The sequence below is a fragment of the Mesoplodon mirus genome (genome assembly GCF_964341445.2).
Source record: "Mesoplodon mirus genome assembly, chromosome: 11".
Lineage (NCBI taxonomy): Eukaryota > Metazoa > Chordata > Mammalia > Artiodactyla > Ziphiidae > Mesoplodon > Mesoplodon mirus.
The window spans coordinates 53,664,954-53,686,709 of NC_138987.1; the positions used below are offsets into that span (position 1 = coordinate 53,664,954).

Sequence of the window (21,756 nt, forward strand, 5' to 3'; positions counted from 1 at the left end):
CTTAAAGAATGATTCTTATCCTTTAAAATGCCTGCTTGAGAAAATAGCCCTGCTAGGAGATGTATGATTTTAATGATTAAATTACAACAACACTTCCTAAATAACTAAATCACGTTGTTAATTTAAGTTCTTCATACAGAATATAGTATTAATATGGTGCTAAATTGAGTCGACTGCCTTTCTGACTAATAGCAATTGATGGTTTAAAAATTACATCCTGGGCTTCCCTGGTGGCGCAGTAGTTGAGAGTCCGCCTGCCGATGCAAGAGACACAGGTTCGTGCCCCGGTCCGGGAAGATCCCACATGCCTCGGAGCAGCTGGGCTCGTGAGCCATGGCCGCTGAGCCTGCGCGTCCGGAGCCTGTGCTCTGCAACGGCAGAGGCCACAACAGTGAGAGGCCCGCATAACGCAAAAAAAAAATAAAAATAAAAAAATTACATCCTATTTGGGCAGCAGCACATTAATTTCCATTGCTCTCTTTCGTAGTCCCTCCCATCCCTTTCTTTTCGAAGCAAATTCTCTTCCAGAACAATTTCTGTGCCTTTGGTTTTTGTAATTTCATCAGTGATTGGACTTTGTAAATCTGGTGTCATCTTGCTTGAATTCAGACAACCAACAGTTTCTAGAGCTGGGACCCAATAGGCTGCCTGGCTGTACTGGGAGGAGATAGAGGGCAAAGGAGACAGAAGAGCGCCCAGAAGAATTTTTAAAGGGAAGGGGCTTTCTGGAAAGGTGATGACATGAAACCATCCTGTAAAAGAACCAGTGCCCCTAATAACAAAACATATGCTCAGGTGGGCTCACCAGTATATTGAAATAGGTAATGCAAGTCCACCATAAAGTGTTCTTCAAAGGAATTTTTGAGCAGAATAAGACATATAATAGTGATGTTGACCTTTCTTTCTTTCTTTTTTTTTTTTTTTGCAGTACGCGGGCCTCTCACTGTTGTGGCCTCTCCCGTTGCGGAGCACAGGCTCTGGATGCACAGGCTCAGCAGCCATGGCTCAAGGGCCCAGCCGCTCCACAGCATGTGGGATCCTTGCGGACCGGGGCACGAACCCGAGTCCCCTGCATCGGCAGGCAGACTCTCAACCACTGTGCCACCAGGGAAGCCCATGTTGGCTTTTCTTAATGGACTTTTCAGGGAATGCAGAGGGTTTCCTGAGTCAGGTCTCCTCAGTGAGAGGGCAGGTTTCTGCCCAGGGAGCTCTCTCTCGCTGAGCTGTAAGCAACCCCAGGGCCCAGCCATGTTGCGGTCAGAGCTCTTTGCAGCATGCTTGTTGACAGATGTACTGTCCTTTCTTACAGGTGTTAGCAGTGTCCAGCATGACAAGATTCACTGAACTTTTTGTTCTTTATGTGTTGCATGAGTTAGGAATTATACTTCCTGGAGGGCTGGGTATAAAGTTGGTAGCACAAATCTTTCTTTAAATATAGGAAAGCTGACTAGGAAAAAGTAAATGTCTTGAACTCATTCTTCAGGACAGCAGTAGAGGGGCAGATGGTATATTTACGAGGTTTGGGGATGGATTCAAGTATGTCTAGACAGCCAATTTGGATTAGTTGTAAGCAATCTGTTTTGTTTGTTTACCTTATTAATATTAGGTTATGCCTGGTTCATAGTAGGTACTGTATAAATTTTGAATGAAAGTCTTTATTAAATGTACTGATTCAATCTGTGCATCCAAAACAATGCTTTAGAATTTATTTAAGGGTTGCAACAAGAAATATTCTAATGATTATTCTAACTGAGGATCCTGCCATATATTAAAATGCAGTAGTTCCTTCTTATGCTCAGAGCCAATTGTGAGATGGTAAAGTGAAAGCCCATGCTATATGTAAGGAGCCATTAGTCCTTTTATAGAGCGCTGCATTCCCAGAATATTAAGCAATAATTACCAATGATGTGTTCAAAGAATATTCAAAGAATAATAAGGATATCGGAAAATTATAATTATAATAAGTTTTCAAAAGCAAGATACAAAATCTAACAGTAATATGCTCCCTGTGTTGTTTTTTAAATTATACATATAATATATAAAAAACATATATTTTTTATATATTATATGTATAATATAATATTTCCCTTTTCAGGCAAAGGGGAAAATGCCTGAAAGAACACATATCAAAATATAAAGAGTGGTTATTTCCAGATTGTGAAAATGTTGATAATGGTTTTTTTCTCATCTATATTTTCCAAATAACCTTTAAAAAGTATGGATTACTTTCACTATGAGAAAACCAATAAACATTACTAAAAACAAAAACAACAAAAACAAAGAGTTCCTCTCTTAGGTTTTGTAACAATTGCTAATCAATGCCAGACATGAGTCACTAGCTAAACCTCTATTCTTATTGAGAATATTTTGGGTGCTTGACTAGGAACAATCAACTCTCTTTAAAAAAAATCTTCAATTCTGAATGGGCACTTGTGAGTTATTTAGGGTGTAGATGAAATTATACATGTCCAGTTTGTTCTGGAGGGATGGATTGTTTTTTTCCCCATCAGCAAGAGGTACTCTAAGAGATCTCAAAATATTGTTGAGAAAAATGGGATTTTAAATATATTTGGAGCCTCATAGTTTTCTCATAATGCTGTGAGACAGTCAATTTCTATTACAGCTTAGTAAGCAGTCATCTTCATTTGTGCATTCAATAAATATTATTGAACACCTATGTGTCAGGCTTCATGGTAGGGGCTCAGGCAAGACCGACAAAAACATATAAGACCCAGTCTCTGCTCTCAAGAAGCCCTGGTATCTCCAGGGAATCCATTGCTTAAGTAGTCATGATGCTATAATGTGGCAGGTGAAATGCCCGTGGGAACTGAGGGGTCGGAGAAGTGTGGCACCCAACTCAGCTTGAAAAGGACAGAGAAGACTTACTGGAGAAGGTGACAGCTAGGCTCAGACTGAAAGAATAAACAGGAGCTGGCCAGGAGCAATGGCATGGGGAGCGGACTGCAGGCAGAGGGACAGCATGACAAGAAGAGGCAAGGAGGTAAGAAACTGCTCCTGGCTGCTTGTTGTTCCTGGAATGCTGAGAAACACGACTGGAGAGGTCACTAGTGGGATCACTGTGGGTCAGGGGGCCATGTCTTTTCTTTGTTCTGTTCAGTTCAAATGAGTTCATAAAAAAAGACCAGCCCAGCAATGCCACATAGAGCTCACAGTTTCGGCTATGTGAAGAAAATATGCTTTGTTAGGAATGGTGATAATTAAGGTTACTGCAAACAGTAATAACCACCAGGGTAGCACAAGGCAATTCTTGAGTGCATTGCGCCCTTGGTGTGTTTAAGTGGGCTGGGGCCTCTGCTCTGTGTTTGGACTACCAGGTTTGTTGTATTATAATTTGGCTAAGAACAGAAAAATTCAGGTTCATGAGGTATTTTGCTTCAAATGATGTAAAATATATAAGGAGTTAAGGAGTTAATTACAAGACTTACAGGAGTTGAATTTTTAACTATAGAAATCCTGACTCTTTAGTTATTCTTAGTTTTTTTTTTTTTTTTTTGGCCACACTGCATGGCATGTGGGGTCTTAGTTCTCCAACTAGTGATGGAACCTGTGCCCCCTGCAGTGGAAGTGCAGAGTCCTAAACACTGGACCGCCAGGGAAGTCCCACATTCCTAGATATTTGAAGATTATTTTTTAAATTAGAATCTAAGTTTCAACCTATTTAAATTTTTCTTAATTATTTTAACAATACATCTAAGTAAAGATTGATAACTAAGTAAATTATGTAAGAGTAATTTATTCAGTAATATTAATGTCCTTATTTGCAAGCTGAGAGACTTTACAAAGTAGAATTAATCCCTCCCTCCTCTGTGCTATCTCTGCTTCCTACAAGCATTGCTATTAGACCTACATGCTGTACTACCATATTTGTCTATGTGTCTGCCCTTCTAGAGTTTGAAGTCCTCAGGAGCAGACATTGGGTCCTATTCAGTGGAGCTGAATCTACTATAGCTTCTAGACCTTGACTACCTAGACTTAAATCTGATTCCTGCCACTTAAGGACCAGCTGACTTTGGGCAAGTTGTTTGCTATCTCCATGCCTCGGTTTCCTCCTCCGTAAAAAGGAGATAATAATAGTGCCTACCTCACCCTGCTGTTATGAGGATTAACTAAGTCCCTATTTCTAGAACATTTAGAAGAGTATCTGACACATCTTAAACATGTAAGTATTTGTTAGATGTGTATACTTAAGGAATTGTCACTAACTTCAAAATCTAGTATGGTACTTACTGAATAAGTCTTTGTTGAAAAGTGGATAAAGTCAGGTAAATATTCTAGAACTCAGTTTTCTCATTAAAACTGGGTCCAATAAGAACCATTATGACTGTGAGGATAAAATGATAATGGATATTTAAGCATTCTAAACATAAAAAGTATTTTTATGGCTGTTTGATTATAAGGGTAATGCAACATTAGCAAAATTGCTCGTAGAATTAAATTGGTTTCAACACCTTTTGCTTTGGAAGTGTATAGTCACTGTTTATTAGACTATTATTTCATCTGTTAAACTATTGATTAGTGCTGTTGAAAAGCTAGAAAATGGCAGGTTTTGACCCTGACCCATGGAATCTCAGAAAACAACCTCGTAATAAGACATGGTTTGCAAGCCATGTTTGTTTAACATTAACCAACCAACCTGTGAAGCTGAACAGCACCATGGTACATATTTACCCCTGAACCTGCTCTCAGAGCCAGTGTTTAAACATGCAAACGTGCTGGTAGATTTTGGAAGGTTTGATTTGGCTTTGCTTTGGATTTTTTTTTTTTTCCTGTGAGATTGACAAAACACTAAGACCCCCAAACGTACCAAGACACATGTTCCAGATGCCACAGTAAATTGTCTACCTTTTGCTTACATTCTGGGATTTGAGATGGCTGGTATTTTCATACTAATTCTCAAATTGTCCAGCCACATAGTTTTGGTCTAATCAGAATCAGTTGATTCAACGGTAAGACCTTTTTAGTCATTATGAATCAGTGTCTGGATAAGCTGGCAATGTGACTGGATGACTGGCTCTCTTTGAGGCACCTTCTTGATCAAACAGGACCCACAGCTTCCATCTTTGCACCTCTTAAATACAGGGAAGTCTTACAAGCATATGCATATGCTACTTCTCATTCATTTGAGGTTAACATAGATGAGACTCGTTAGATTTTGAGTTGAAGTCTAGAAGACTTGTATCAAAATTTTTAGTACATTCAGGCCAATTTCCTTAGAAATTTAGAAATGAGGAGACATATATGCAGGTGTTTTCAAACAGAAAGCTTTATAGAAATGAAAAACAACATTATGTAAAAATCTTTAGTGTTCTTATCAAATATTCTTATGCTCTTTGGGAAACAGGCCATTTTTTTCCTAGGTGCTGTGGGTAGAAACAGGAATAAACATAATACTGGTAGAAGCTGGTGATGTCCACTCTGATATTTTACTTTCTTTCCATCTCTTCCTCTTTCAAACAGTTCATCTTCCAGTTGCTGACATATGGAGCTGTTGCCACATGAGTGTAAATATACTGACATCAGTCTCTGTTTTTATCCTAAACAGAATAATGTTTAAGTATATTTATTACTTCAATATGGATGTCTTGAGGCTTAATACTTACCCAGACTACTAAGACTCATGGTCTCAACAACACGGTTTAATTTTTATAACATAAATTTAGCTGTTGTTTTTAAATCGGTCCCACTATTTGGTGGTAGGGTAACAATAAATAATCTGTTGCGTTATTCATTGTCCAATGTGCAGTCATGTAGACTGGTTTTCCTGGGGCAATCATTAAGTAAACAAGATTTTTGTCTGTCCCATGCCCAATTATGAAAAGCATCAACAGGAACAAGAACTATGATATGAAATAGAAAAAATGAGACTGCAGTGAGTTGTTGAAAAATCCCGTAAGGATTTTACTCAGTGTTTTCTGGTCATGTTTTAGTCACAAGAAATATTAGTTAAATATTTCTTTAATATCCAGTATAGTTAGTTTTTTATTGCACTAATATAAGGATTTAGAAATATGTGGCAAAGAGATGAAACACATTTTTAGATGTCTTCTCCAGCTAGAGTGAAAACTGCGAGATTCTGTTTATTCTTTTTTTCCTAGGATTTCAGCAAATAAAAGTATTCAGTTTCTATTTTCATTATCACCAAGTTTAGATCTACCCATGAGGAATGTTTAGGTGTATGTACAGGTTCATTTTCAATGTGTAGAAACAGATGAGGTCACATGGCCTCCTAGCGCATGAGTTTCCACCAAAAATGTTTAAGAAACAATTTTCTTTCAAAGTTTTGCATTATCTCAACTAATCATACTTAGTTATTCTGTGCTGTGACCACTGAAATTATTTGAGAATAATTGACACAAGATGTACATGAGACAGTATGCCTGTACTGAGTAGATTTGGTGAGGGAGGGGAGGAAATAACTTTTCAAAGATTCTAAAGGGTTAGAAAGCACCTATCTTTCTCTCTATATATAGCTCTATGAATCAAATGGAGATGACCATTGTTTTATATCTTGAGTAGACTGATAAATTAAGACTTTTTATCTTTTATTCTATTACTTTTTCCTTCCTTCCCTCCTTCCTTCTTTCCTTCCTTTCTTATTTTTGCACAGAACACAGTAACTTACTAAAGAAGGCATGTGTATTCTTTATTTACTTTTCTGCAAGTGGGATCATACATGTACAGAGCTTAGAACAGGGCTTGGGATATAGTAATAGAGATACAGATGTAGAAATATTAATAGTTGTTGTTGGTTGTATATTTTTAAATCGGTGAACCACATAAAATAGCCCAGGAACTTAATATTTTTATGAGAACCTTCTTAAACAGTAGATTATTATTATTATTATTATTATTATTATTATTTTTTTTTTTTTGCGGTATGCGGGCCTCTCACTGTTGTGGCCTCCCCCGTTGCGGAGCACAGGCTCCGGACGCGCAGGCCCAGCGGCCATGGCTCACGGGCCCAGCCGCTCCGCGGCATATGGGATCCTCCCAGACCGGGGCACGAACCCGTATCCCCTGCATCGGCAGGCGGACTCTCAACCACTGCGCCACCAGGGAGGCCCAGTAGATTATTTTTGATTCAGAAGAACAGTTATCATAAATTAATTAAACTCCAATTTACACATTTCATTCTGTATTCTTGGCTGAAAACCAGGTGGCAAATTTAGTTCCTAAGCCTACTGGCAAACATTCCAGGAATGGTCCCCAAACTTTCATTATTTGCAATATTCACAGCTCCCCAGGAGAAATAGCTTCTTTTCGTGGGCTTCTTAAAATAGTCAGCCTCTTAAGCATTAGCATTCATTGCCTCATGTTAACTTGCTTTGGAGTTAACATTTCACATGTAGGAAATCCTGAAGACACATATATTTATAACAGAAATGCTGACATGATCTTGATGTTTCCAGCTACCTTGGCCTGCTGTGGTGTCTGTTTACTCTGGTCTGGTATTTATTAAAATATACAAACTTGCCATAGCAACCATTGCAACACACAGCCTATATGTGTTTCTAAGATAAGGAGAACTATTTTTAAAGAAACATACAAAACTATGTCAGTTGTCCAGGTCCAGATTAGATATTCTGCGAAATGAAAATGTGTATAGTAATAACATTTTCATATGGAACCATAAGTATATTTCCAAAGATTATACTTAGACTGTTTCTAAATATTATTGCTACTATTATTATTATTATTTACAAAAGAAATCTGAAAGGTGTGGGGTATTTGGATGTATGACAGTGACTCTGGCAAAGAAGACACAGCCACAGCAATGTAAGAATTTGGGTTAATGACTACCATTTTATAAAAAACATGATTTGTAAATATAACGCCTTATTTTTATTTTGCACGATACTTTACATACATGTTTGAAGTGTATTTGTTAAAAGCGAATCTTGTAGAACCTGAAAAAAACCACTCTATACCTTTCTAAAGAACACGTATAAAACATTTCTTCTATTTTTATGGTGAGAAAACGATTTGTGCCTTATTGTCAGGTGGGCAGGTAACTGGGCCTTCTTTCGGCTTCAATATTTGGTATATTTGGTTGCTCAAATTCCGTGAAATTTGAAGCCCAACGCACTTGACTATTTCCATACTTTCCGTAATTCAAAAGTGGGCTGTCTGTCTTCATCTGTTTTTCTCACTTAATTTTGATGCAGAATAAAGGAGTTAAAAAAATGTATTCTTATGGGCTATTGTTTTGTTTTTCTAAATTTTTTGCAAAAGAGAATATTTACAAGTCTAGAAACTCTGGACTTTATACACATAATTACAAAGGGTACACATTGTTTTTTTTTTTTCAATTCTGATCAAATTTTTAAAAAGTGACAATGTAGGAAGTAATAGTCCAGAGGGATTGGGGGATCTGGGTATAGAATAACCTCTCACCAGTTGAAAGGATCAAGTTCCTGAAAAGTCCACGATGGGAGAATTCCAGGTTGAGTAATTAAATAGCTTAGGAGAAGATATGGTTTCTGGGGTTGGGGCCAATCCTGAGTGAATCTGTAAAATATTTTTACGCTCATAAAAGTAAAAATATCACCATTGATATTATTACATATTGTAAATTGACAATGATAAATACAATTAAATTTCAACTTCTCACCTTTTGCTCACTAAAATGTTTCTAGAATCTTAAATTTTGCTGTTGCATAGCAGATTATGATTAAAGATTAACTATTGTTAAATAAATTAATTAAATTTAGTACTAATGAAGTAATAGAAATTTATTATTAATGGAAGCTAAATGTCCTTTGAAAAGTATTTTCTAGTATATATAGCTAATGTAAGCATAAGGTGTTAATTCTCTTATCTTGTCAATAGTTAAACAGAATAAAGAGAAATCAAACTAAAGTTAAAAGCTAATAGGTTTTTGTAAAGTTTTGCTTTTGACTTTCACCTTGGAAAATAAAACCTGGGTGTTCATCTGGCATAATAGCAAAGAAAGCTTGTAAGTATGACTGTGAAAATCCATCCCAGCATATTTTCTTATGGGATAGTCAAATGGTTTGGGCCATTCCTCTCCAGGGAGTCTTTTGTCAGCTATTGGTAGACCACAGGGGTGTGTCAATGGCTTCTGCATCCTAGAGTCTTAAAAAAGGCAGCTTAGACAAATGACAAAACCTATGAAGCACGTCTGCGGGAGTCATATTTTCAATCACTCCAACTCATTTCCCCGTTCTATTTATATATTATTTAATGCTGATTTTTTTAACCTTAAAACTGACTTGTTTTTAGGCAAACCAGACTTGCAAAATGAGAAAAGCAAGTATATTGTTCCTTAGACATGATTTTTTTATTGTCCTGGGCAAAAATATTACAATAAATGTTCCCAAAGTGAAATGTTTCATTATGTAACTTCACTTATGTAGTATATTTCATTTTTATTTCTTATTAGGGAAAATTTCAAGTTTATACAAATGTAGATGGAATAATATAGTCAAACCTCACATGTGCATTATCAAGCTTCAACAGTTATCAACCACGGCCAATCTCATTACCTCTAAACCACCACTCCCCTCCTCTATTATTTTAAAGCAAATCCCAAACGTGTAATTTCCTAGTAAATATATCTTTGCATATCAGTAATAGAAAAGTACTTTTTAAAAAAGTAGTCATGTGGCACAGTTAAAAAATCTAAACAACCCCTACTGTTTACTGGTGATGTCTTGCAATCTTAGAGAAAGTTGAGTAAGCACCGGGGTTAGTAGACCGGTCCACATTTTGAAACCAAACTGAAAGGGCACTCTATGTTGGCCAGATTCTATCATGAAGAAATGTTAGGTAAATTATGGATACTAAGAGGAAGGATATTTGTGCAAAACTGGGCAAAATGTAGGCTGGAGGATCCTCAAGAAAACAGGCAAAGAAATGACAACAAGGTGCAATTTTTCTTTAAAACAGAAGCAATTTCATGAGGGTTAGATTGAAGAGGACAGAAAATTATAGAGTTTGAGGATGACATTTTTAAGGTTGTATAAATCAGCAAAATTGAGAATATCGGAAATTCTATAGGACAGAAGATTGGGTTTCATCATCAAATAAATTGCAAGAGGAAAGAAAAAAAGAGATGAAGGGTGGCTGAACCTATGTATTCAAACAGATTTAGGGGACTTCCCTGGTGGCACAGTGGTTAAGAATCCATGTGCCAATGCAGGGGATACGGGTTCGAGCCCTGGTCCGGGAAGATCCCACATGCCGCAGAGCAACTAAGCCTGTGCACAGCAACTACCGAGCCCTCGTGCCACAACTACTGAAGCCCGTGTGCCTAGAGCCCGTGCTCCGCAACAAGAGAAGCCACCTCAAAGAGAAGCCCACGCACCACAATGAAGAGTAGCCCTCGCTCGCAACAACTAGAGAAAGCCCGCGCACAGCAACAAAGACCCAACACAGCCAAAAATAAATAAATAAGTAAATTTATGAAAAAATATAAATGAAGACAATATAAGAAAAAAAAAACAGATTTAGGAGACACATCGACCAATGAGCGTGTGAACCTGTTTCAATTCTGATTCAGACAAACTAAGGGTAAAAAAGAGGAGAGAATCAGATATTTGAACACTGCCTGGATATTTGATAATATTAAGGAAATGTTAGTTTACTTAAGGTGTGATGGTATTTTAGTTATTTTTAAAGACATCTTTTTGAGATACATCCTGAATCATGTATGGATCAAACTGTATGATGACTGGGATTGCTTAGAAATAATCTAGTAATGATTATGGTAGGGGTAGTAGGAAGGAAAGTCTTGGGTACAGATGAAATGCAACAGACAAGTATTAATAATTGTCGAAGTTGGATGAAGATGGAGTTACATTATACCATTCTCTACTTTGAAATATGTTAGAAATTTTCCATTTTAAAAATGGTTAAATTTCCTAGTTCAGAACTACTACATGTATTTTCCTTGATATTTCTCCCCAAAATTTGAAAGCAGAGGAAGATACTATAAATTTCTTCAACCAACCAGAAATTTCTATTAACTGGCACTTTTGGGTTTTGCCATTACAGATGAAGTTCACAATGGTGAACCTAAGGTACTCTGAAATGTAGAAAGATTAAATTATATTTGATAAAATTGTGATTTGATAATGGAACTTGCTGTGTTCTAATTCTTTGAAAATTGCCAATCCATGGCAGGTATAATTTCCTCTTAACCAGAACACTCCATTCCCCAATCATTTAACAGAGTTTTTCTATATCCTTAGTTAGACAAATGAGACTTTTAAGCAAATTTCCCTCCCCTGTGCCTGTGAAATTTATATATATCCATGTGCATATATGCACCTCACCTAATTTTGAGGACACCTTTGGAGGAGGTTGTTATTCTGAAACACTTGCACACAAATCACTTAACAAAGAGTAATTATTTAAGGCGTGGCCCCAGGAACAGGAAGAAGTCAGAATCTGTATGGGACTGCCCCCCTTATCCCAAACCCAATCTACCTTGCTATTTATTTAAAGTATGGCTGTTCTGTTTGTAATTGCATGCTATGGTCTAAACACATCCTTTTTAGATTTGTAATTCAAAACAAAAAAGGGGTTTGTTTAGACATCATTGTAATCAATAAAAGTGCTAATGGTTATGCCCTTGATTTGACTGAAGCCATGCTTCAGTAAAACATCAAACTATTTGTAGGGAAGTATTAGAAAATCTAATAATTTGGTATTATGTAGCTCAAACAACCAGTTAATTCATCAAAATTTTCACTTTTCTAAGGCTACAGGTTGTATTTGTAAATAGCTTCAAGGATAGATGATTCATCATGAGACTATTTTAATTACTCTTTGAATCTAGCATTTGTTCCCTTCTTTATAGAAATTCATCCATCACCTGATTATCTCTTACCAAAAATAAAATCTGTGCCAAGCCACACATATTTCTATTAGGTCTAAGAAGGGAAGAATCATTCTGTTTCCATCTGTTTGTGTCCAGTCTCAGTGGGTGGGCAGTTGGGGACTCTCTCTTTCTGGTTGACAGGCATAGAGGGACTCTGTTCCTTCTTATGATAACAATTAGGGTTGAAACATACTGAGAGGCCTAAACAATCAAGTTTTGTGGTCGTCAGCCTCCACTCACACCATTATCCTGTTAATTCTGTAAAGTCTGAAATCTCTTTTTATTTTTTTTTAATTAAAAAAAATTTTTTTTTTTGCGGTATGCGGGCCTCTCACTGTTGTGGCCTCTCCCGTTGCAGAGCACAGGCTCCGGACGCGCAGGCTCAGCGGCCATGGCTCACGGGCCCAGCCGCTCCACGGCATGTGGGATCTTCCCGGACTGGGGCATGAACCCGTGTCCCCTGCATCGGCAGGCGGACCCTCAACCACTGCGCCACCAGGGAAGCCCTGAAATCTCCTTTTTTTTTAATCTCTTTTTTTTTAAGTTCTCATTAGTAATAATCAGATTCATTATAGCCCTGCATTGTGCCAGGCACTTCACATGTATCAAATCTGTAATATCCCAACCTTTGGGGTATGTATTATTATCTCCCCATTTTCCAAGTGAGGCAACAAAAAGATGCTCAAAAAGACTGAGTAATTTATCCAGAGACCAAAGCTGGTGAAGGATTGGCTGAGTAAGACTCACAACCCCAAGTCTAGAGCACAGTTCCATGGCCATCGAGTACCTACTCTGTGTTGGACACTATTCCTAATAGGATCCCCATCTTTAAGTCATGGAACTGAACTGGAGGGTTCAGCATGAGAATTGGGGCAAACAGAGCAGGTGTCATGGAGGAAAAATGGTGAGGCTTCTGAGAGAGGAGGGGGGTTCCAGGCAGGAGAAATGGGATCAGAAGTTTGGGCCCAGAAATATCAAAACAACTAGAGTCGGGCTTCCCTGGTGGTGAGAGTCCACCTGCCGATGCAGGGGACACGGGTTCATGCCCCGGTCTGGGAGGATCCCACATGCCGCAGAGCGGCTGGGCCCGTGAGCCATGGCCACTGAGCCTGAGCGTCTGGAGCCTGTGCTCTGCAACGGGAGAGGCCACAACAGTGAGAGGCCCGCGTACCGCAAAAAAACAAAAAACAAAAACAAAAAACAACTAGAGTCTACTTTAGCTCAAACGGAATGTTTGTGTACAGTCTGGCTGAGGTTGACCTTGACTGCCAGGTTAAGGAGTTTGAACTTTATGGAATTCTGGTATAAAATGTAATGTAAAGCATGGATTTGGTTTCATTCTTCAAAGTATTGATACTGCTATAGTGTTACAAAATTGTTCGAAAGTGATTGTACAGCTAATGCTTGATTTCTGTCTACATTGATACAATACATGAGGTATTTCTATTTTATTTATCTTTCAGAAAAGCTGTATTTCTTCTCTTTATAGATAAAGTTCAAAAAGCAAACACACCTTCCCATCACACCTTAAAAAACAACTCCTGCAATGTTGAGACCCACAGTCTATGTATGTGCTTATATTTTATGTCACTGCTCCCCTACGCCAATGACTGTCATCATTAGTCATATAAGTAAATAGCATAAGAGAGGTAAACAAGACTCAATGGGCCTTTTGTTTAGTCTCCCCATTTACAGCGAAGTGTTGGCTCCTTCAAGATTACAGGGCTGAGTTATCTGCCCCACCACATGCTGTGGGACCATGTGGTCCAAGCACAGGAGATAGGACCCAGAAGAACGGCCTGTAAATCAACACAGGGCATCTAACATTTACACAAAATAAAATAAATTATAAAGACAGCATGATTATATTCCATTTTGAAAGATTCAGAAAAGTAGATTTGCCTGTCAAAGGAGTTGTAAGTTATTTTAGCTATGACAATCCTCTCTGTGTTTTAGGCTTTGGAACCAGCATCCCGTATCTACTCTCCATCCGTGGGCAGTGTTTCAGATAAGGAAAATTTTTCTGGTAACAGAAATCATTAACATGGAGACTTAAGGCAATGACTTCAGCTAAACTTGGGTCTAGTCAGTGTTCCAGACTGATAGTTTGTGTTATTTTGTGAATTGTTATGTCTCAGAAATTCCAAAATGTGAAATTCTAAAAGCTTAAAGGAGTATGTGCACTTTCAGCTAATAGTGGATATTTTGTTTTCTCCTCTGCTCGGGGGCACGGTGGTGTTGCAGGGTAGAGAGCTCTCTAATAGGAGCTGGCTGACAGAGGGGCCAAGCCTATCTCTTCTACATACTATTCAGAAGTGATTCATTTCCCTTAGCCAGTTACAGCCACCAGCGTCCAGTTTCCCCATGCTTGTGGACATTCAGGTGAAGGATAACATCCTCTTTTAAAATCTGACTTAAGTGATCTCTAGGAGATGCTCCTCCCATCGGCAGGTGGGACGAAAGGCCAGAGTAGGGTAACACTGATTGTCTCTGGACCCTTGATAGTTGCCCTGGGGCTAAAGATGCTGTTTTGACTCTTGGCGACCCCTGTCAAACTGAAGGGCCATTTGTTGGCATTTCCAGCCATGCGTCTCTCCCTGAGTTATCAGCTATGTGGCAGGGAATTTCCTACTGCAGAGGTTTTGTTTTTGTTAGTTTCAAGAAATCTGAGTTGTCTAAACTAAAGGTAAAATCACAGAATACATCATTATATGGGTGTGGAAATTGTAACAGGTGCTAGATTTTATACCTTATTGTCTGAATACATACTGTCTCTGCCCTATTCCTTTCCTCCTTTGCACCCCTCCAGTGGCCTCTGTTTTAAATGGACATGTAGTTCATACGTCCTTTTGCCCTATCACACAAATGTCATTTTTAAGAGAAAAACTGTCAAATTTTGTCCTCATACTTTTCACTTTACCAAGTGCCTTCACCACCTCTTTAATCCAACTGAAGTTCTAAATAAGTATAGCAATTGAGAGGAAAAAATATACCAGTAAATACAGTCAAGCAACTGGAATACTACTTGGCAGTTAAAAAGGACCCAACTATGGATACAACAACTTGAATGGATCTCAAGAGCATCACACTGAATGAATGAAAAAAATCAATCCCCAAAAGATCACATACACTATGATTCCATTTATGTAATATTCTCAAAATGACAAAAATATAAAGAAGGAAAATATCTAGTTTCCATTGGTAGAGAGAAAGAGGTGTGACTATAAAGGTTCTGTATATCTGTGACATGGAAGCTCTGTATCTTGGCTGTGGTGGTAGTTACATGAGTCTCTGCATGTGATAAAATGACACAGAAATTATATACACATTGCACTAATGTCAATTGCCTGCTCTTGCTGCTGTAAGAAAATTATGTCTCATGTAACCACTGGAGGAAACTGCGTGAAAGCTATATAGGGCCTCTCTGTGTTACCTTCGCAACTTCCTATGAACCTATAATTACTTTAAAATAAAAGTTTAAATATATACAAGTCAACCAAAAGTGTGGCCTCCTCTGTACAGCACGTATAAATACAGTATAGCAAAACAATGCCCCAAAAGTGTCAGATCTTTTTTAAAAGATGTGCTGTCACTAAAGAATTGCTTCAAAGGCAAGAAGGAATAAAATCGCGATGAAATGTTTTCTCGGGGCTATCACAGAGGCCTCCGGTTCTGCAGTGCCCTCAACCATCTGACTGCTTTCCAGGCATCCACAAAGCAAGGCTGGAAACAAGAACCCCTTTAGTTCGATCTCACTAACAATCAAGGGCAGTTTGGTCTTTTAGTTTACAGGAACATTCTGCATCCAGGTACCACATTCCTCTCTCCCATTTGGAAAAATTCCAGAACATAAGACCATAGCGTGTAGCCCCATGTAGCACGCAGGAAACGTTTCTCAAAACAGAAAGTCACCTTAGTCTCTCTCTTTAACGAATGCCTCCCTCTCCCCGCCTTTTTCAGTTCTTTGCTACTTCCCCTCCAAGTTCGTCTCACTCACTAGCCTGGTCTTTCGAGCGAAGCCGTCCGTAGCAACGGCAGGCAAACCTGTGAGCGGTGCAGCGTCCCCAGGCGGCGGCCCCCCGCGGTCCTCCCTGCGCGCCGCGACCCAGCTCAGGGTCCCCACGCCCCCGCAGGACGCGCGCGTCACCCCCGAGCCACCAGCCAGCCCCCGGAGATGCTGCTGAGCAGCCTGCACGGAGTGCCAACACTGCAAACAGCCTGATCAGCTGGCGGCCAAAGTTGCCTCCTGGTGAATTGCATCTTTTTTCCTTTTCTTCTTTAACATTTTTATAGTGCCGTGAGTGTGTGAGTGTACCCAGTGTTATTCAATTATGCCAAAACAAAGAGCAAAGTCCTTGTCCTGAGGAGTATGTGGTGGTGTAAAAGGCGCGAATGACGCAAGGCAAAAATGACAAGACAAACACTGGGTGGGGAGGAAAATGTAAGGTAGAATCAATAAGACTTCCAATGGACCAAGAATGGAAAGGCTGAGGCAGGGCTCCAACTCCTTTGGAGCACAAAACAGAAATAAAGATTTGCAATAATAGTAATAGTAACAGTAACATTTTTGGGGGGGTTATTAGGTGCCAGGCGGTATCATCAAATTAATTCTATAAAGTAAGTACTTGTGATTATATCTAACTGGAAAACCAGGGTTTCTTTAAACTGTTTAATTTAACAAACACCTGTAATGCTTACAAAGTGCCAAATATGCTTCTGAATGCTTTATACATATTAACTCATTTAATTCTCATAAAATCCTTCTGAAATAAGAATGGTTTCACTCAATTTACAGATGAAGAGAATGAAGCAGTCAGGTTACGTGACTTGCTCAAGGTGGTTCAGATAGAAAGTGAGCGAGCCGGAATCTGAACCCAGGAAAAAGTCGGAAGGATGGAGCCAAGATCTGAATCCAGGAAGCCCAACTCCATGATGGCACTGGGATTCATGTCCACACTCCCTGACTCCCAAGCCTGCGTGCTTAATTATGTGCAATAACGCACACTGAATAAATAATTTAATTGTAAAATATTGATATTGACTATTAACAATGCAGATTTACTTTGTAAAGTCCTTTAACATGGCGATGAAATAGTGTTTAGTTGAAAAATAAATATTGTTTAAAAAAACGGTGGTGGGGAGGACAGGTTTTCCTCCTTCCTTCATTCAACAAACATGCATGAGTGTCTGTTTACCCCACGCACTTATGTGAGGTACCAGGGCGACAGCCGTGACCGAAAGAGACAGATATGAGAGAAAACAAGGGAACCGGAAATGATGTTCATTTTAATGATGGATACACGCTAGATTTATCAGGAGCAATAGGTGCAAATAGCCAACAGGAAACAAGGGAACATTTCAATCTTATTATACAGGGAATGATATTATCTGGGCTGGACTGTCCTGCATTTAGCCCGTTTTTCATTTCCTCCCTTCTGTTTCCTTCATTTTAGTTAAGGCAGTTAGAGGAAAACACATTATCAAAGAACACAGTATAGACATCTGATAACATTTCTAATAGTGCTTTGGGTGGCAGGGGGAGTAACATTAAAAATAAGAGCTTTCACATGTTGAAGGTTTATTATATACTAGGCATTAGTCTAAGAATTTTACATGTGTTAACACATTTAATCCTCATAACAATCTCATGAGGCCGATACTATTATGATCCTGATTTTATAGATGAAGAGACTGAAGCTCAGAAAGATTAAGGAACTTGCCCAAGGACATAATGATAAAAAGTGGAGGTTTTAATCTGTTAACTGAAGTTAGGTTTTGGATTATTTATAGGTTTCACTTACTCTTTGAATTCCCTTACTAATGACAGTATGAGTGAGACTACTTTACAAATGTGGAAATGGTGAAATGGCATGCAGACCTCTGAGCCTGCAACGAAAAATTGGCATAAAAGATCCCTAAAGAAAGAAGAGACATTGGGAGTTAAGTTTTTCAAAGTCTGTTATCAAAAGCCAGAATCTTAACTAGCATAAACGTCTAATTTGCAGATAAGAGGGTGAAATTCATTACTATCGTCTCACCTCATTTTTTAAAAATATATTTTTACTTCCTGATTCTTCTCTAGCACACTAAAATAAAAAATAAAACCATTAAAAACTAAAATAAGGGGAGAAATCCCCCCCACCCAAGCTACCTCCTAAGAAAAACATAGAAAAGCATTTGTTTGCAAGTCATTTTCATGATTGCGTAGGTTGTACCTATGCTAAAATAAAACATCCCCTTGAATATAAGAAAAATAATTTGGTTTTCCCATACAGAGGACAACAAAGTCTAGTCTTTGCATTTGAGCTTAGGTTTTAAAACACTGACATTATAAAAAGTTAAACTATAGTTCTCTATAATAGGGCCATAATAAAATGTATTGCTGACTCCTGTATTCAGTTATTTTGTTCCCTGTTAGCCCAGTTCACTTCCGACATTCAAGGGCGGTGGGCAGAGCTATGGGACATTTGCAGAGAAACCATGCAAGGACCTCCGGACCACACCTCCCCCCCACCCCCCTTGCCTCCCCCCAGCAATCTCCACTGAACTCTTAAATTCCCCAATGGCTCCTTCTTTCTTTCTCTGTTTAGGCGAGTCTTTCTGTTGAGAATCCTCCCCTATTTCCTTCACTTCTTTGCCTGGCTGACTTTCATTTCTGCTTCAAAACCCAGCTCAGGGGCTTCCCTGGTGGCGCAGTGGTTGAGAGTCTGCCTGCCGATGCAGGGGACACGGGTTCGTGCCCCGGTCCGGGAGGATCCCACATGCCGCGGAGAGGCGGGGCCCGTGAGCCATGGCCGCTGAGCCTGCGCATCCGGAGCCTGTGCTCCGCAACGGGAGAGGCCACAACGGTGAGAGGCCCGCGTACCGCAAAAAAAAAAAAACAAAAAAACCTAGCTCAGGCATCATCCGGTCCAGAAATGTTCTCTGACCCCTTTCCTAAGCCAGGTTCCGTGGCAGAGTGCTCAAATCTGACTTTTTCCCCTGGCCCTTCACATGCTGTTAACACAACTCTTTGTTTATTTATTCTTTCCCCCACTGGACTAATTCCTTTATTCAACAAACATTTCTTGAGCACCTAGTATTTGCCCAGGACTGTGCTAGGTGTTAGGGAGACAAGGATAAAAGAAACTCCCTAATATACTTCCTGGGGGATAATGATACTCAATGGTTGTTTGTGGAATGAATGAATAGAATTGTCATTACAAACAGAGTGGAAGGAAGACCAGAAAATTAGCAGGCACGTGAAAGTGACTTGGTTTTTGCATTCCCCCACCTCTCACAGGCTGCTCTGTTGTGTACCACCTCTCTGAGCTTCTTGTTGCTTTAAGATTTTGCTCTCCAAGTAGTCTTTATCTTACTGCTGTCTTTATTGGAAGCAGGAACTCTGGCGCAGGAGGGACCTTAGTTCTGAGGCCAGCCCTGTCACTTACTAGCTCTGTGACCCTTGGCTCTTCCCTTAATTTCTCTGAGCTTCAATTTCCCCCTCTGTAAAATGGAGATACCATACACCTAGACCATGGAGTATCAGGTGAAGACTAAATGTGATTTACACATGGAAGGGGCTTGGCTCAAAGTCTGGCTTGGAAAAGTCTTCCTTTCCTGTCTTTTGTCTCTCCCCTTCTTCCATTCCTCACCTTCCTGCAAGATGTCATCAGGGTAGCAGTAGCATGTGAGATGGTTTCATGTGATACATGGAAGCACATTTTTCAGAATTGTAATATTATTTATATACATATTAAAATATGTAAATAGTCATTAAACTCCATTAAACCTTTGATTTTTATAGAAATGATTGCTTTGGATTTGTAAAAATTTTTTTAAAAAGAGGGGTTTAAGTTTTTTAAAAACAGAGGAAAAGAATCTGAAAAAGAATGGATATATTGAATATGTATACATACATATATATATATATATATATCTGAATCACTTTGCTGAATACCTGAAACTAACACAACGTTGGAAATCAACTATACTCCAATATAAAATAAAAATTAAATTAAATTTAAAAATAATAAAAAAGAAAACAAAAAATGGAAAATATTATTAAGTCAGTACAAAGGATAAGGGGGAAAAAAGGAATATATGCCTAAAAAACACTGCAGAAATGAACAAAGACAATGACATAAAAGAAGAAAGACATTTAGCTCAAAAGTTCACAAGGTAACCATAGTTATATTATGCATTTCTCAAATGTCACTTGTAAAACAATCCAATCCTGGGGCTGGCAAAGATTAATTCTTAAGGTACATGGTCATGCTTTTGGCTTTCTTAGGATAGGATTAGTCTCTAATAGACTAAGAAGTCTGTTTTGGGTCCCTAGATGTCACTTGTCCAGTTCTGACCATTATAAAGTGCAAAGTGAAAGAAAATCGTTCTTTACACTTCAGAATAATGTCCACATAGAACTTCCAAAGATGTTCTACGTTCCCCACACTGTGTATCTCCATTTCTTGATCTATAAAATGGGTAGAATAATAGAATCTATCTCATAAGGCTCTTATGAGGGTCAAATGTTAACATAAAAGAAGCACTTAGTAACATATAAGGAATATAATAATTGATATCTATGTGTGAGCCATTATTATCATAAATCTAGTAGAGACTAGCCTCCTTGGAGCACCTAGTACTGCATACTCTGGCAGAAGAGCTTGCCTCCTATCCCTGCTGCAGGCTTGAAAGTTTTTTATCCCTTTACTCCAGTTTTCCTGCTTGTTGAAGTTTTGTGATAAAATCAGACCAATAGAAGCTTTCTGTCTCTGAACACATATGGTAATCTGTAATTTGGGGAGATCAGATATTCTCTTCAGTGCCTCTGTTCTTACAACTTTTTACCTAGAACACAGATTTTCTGTAGATTCATTTGTTAGAACCTTAGAGACTATACCACACACACACACACACACACACACACACAGATTTCTTGTGTTCCATATGAGAGAGTCCACCAATCTCACCCAATCCTTAGAGACTTGTCTGCAGTGGGGACAAAAAAAAATACCCATGGGCTAATCTACACCTCCTCCCCCCAAAAGTTAAGGTCTACAAAAAGTTATAACCAAAGTTAAAACAAACCCAAGCTACCAGACCTTGGAAATTGTGATCTGGATGAAGGATGCTCTCTTTACAACATAAAACAATTTAGTCATAATGATTATGTCTGCACTGCTGGGAAGCAGATAAAGATGAATATAGGAAGCCAGGAAATTGGGAAACAGACCATTCCTGGTGAAAGGCTGGCCACTCCCTCCTTTCCTTAAGGGTGACAAGGTGCACCACTACTCAGCGGATAACAAAGCAAGCAGATCCAGCAGCTTGGGGGATGGGGCACCTAATCAGGAGGCCGCTGAGGTAAGTGCCTGGCCAGGTCTGCTTACACCTCCAGGGCAGAGGCTCCCCCTTCTCTTCTCTTCTCTTCTCTTCTCTTCTCTTCTCTTCTCTTCTCTTCTCAGGGTCTCAGATCCCTCTTAGACAGGTAGAGATACACCTTTTGCATATCAAGATCCAACCCGTCCTCCACCGGTGAAACCAGACCCAGGTGTTTAAAGGCTCTGCGGAGGACTGCAGGTGGGGATCTCCAGGTCATCGCCAAGTATCTCAAGGCCCCCAGATCTTGCCCCCTCACTCCCCCGTACATGCCCCGGCACACCAGGGACCCAGTCTCCCTGGCTCTGGTTCCCCGGCTTAGTTCCCCCCGTTCCTCTAACCAAGTCTACCGCCCGGTGCGCACCTCCTGGGCTGGTCCCGGGGCACATGAAAGGGGACACTCTCCACCTCTCCCTGCTGGATCACTCAGGGGAGCTGGGGGGCGCGCGAGTTCCCCACTCCGCGCCTCCACCCCCAGCCCGCGCCCACCAGGGCGCACGCCCATCTGTGCGAAGAGCCCCTACCCG

At 39.4% G+C, this 21,756-nt stretch overlaps 1 protein-coding gene across 3 annotated transcripts in view; it reads right to left on the bottom strand.

Annotated features, from left to right (window-relative positions):
* SLC38A4 (solute carrier family 38 member 4) overlaps nt 1-21,756 on the bottom strand; it is a 68,497-nt gene that overhangs the window by 45,499 nt on the left and 1,242 nt on the right. The window contains exon 1 of one of the 3 annotated variants that reach the window (XM_082636760.1): nt 15,911-16,422. The exons of 1 other annotated variant lie outside the window; for it this stretch is intronic. The gene's annotated coding sequence lies outside the window, so the exon portion shown is untranslated. Of the gene's footprint in view, nt 1-15,863; nt 16,423-21,756 lie in introns of those variants that run through there. One more of the 3 variants, XM_082636757.1, reaches the window with a different exon arrangement.